The sequence below is a fragment of the Dendroctonus ponderosae genome, unplaced genomic scaffold, assembly GCF_020466585.1.
Source record: "Dendroctonus ponderosae isolate FM_Combo_2020 unplaced genomic scaffold, Dpon_F_20191213v2 Dpon_F_20191213_2, whole genome shotgun sequence".
NCBI lineage: Eukaryota > Metazoa > Arthropoda > Insecta > Coleoptera > Curculionidae > Dendroctonus > Dendroctonus ponderosae.
In genome coordinates this window covers 9632186-9632616 of record NW_026018165.1, presented here as the reverse complement: position 1 = coordinate 9632616, position 431 = coordinate 9632186, and positions in this window count along the sequence as shown.

Here is a 431-nt window from a genome sequence, read left to right as displayed (position 1 = left end):
GAACATTCTACAAGCAATTCTCGCAATTGCTTCAAATTTCCTTTTCTACAACTAAAATTATTGGTTACATGTACAGAATATTAAAGGGCATCTGTAAGAAAATACAGAATTATCTTCTACAGAGTAAACTTGAAACCAACTGGAGGTATTAAAAAGTACTTAATTCTTGAAATGCGAAAACACTAAATAAGCCAAATTTAATTGTTATCAATCCTCTCAACGGCTTTTTCCATGCCATCTTTGGAAAATATAAAAACAGGGAAGATTAAGGCATAGACTTAATTTATATATATATTTTGTAACTCTTACAGAAGTCTTCAGGTGCATAAATTGTCAAGTTTTTTAAGCTTGACGACTGACACATTCGTAAGGCAACTAAAAGAAATAATAAATAAATCAGCAAAAACTGTAAAATATAGTCAACAAAGTCT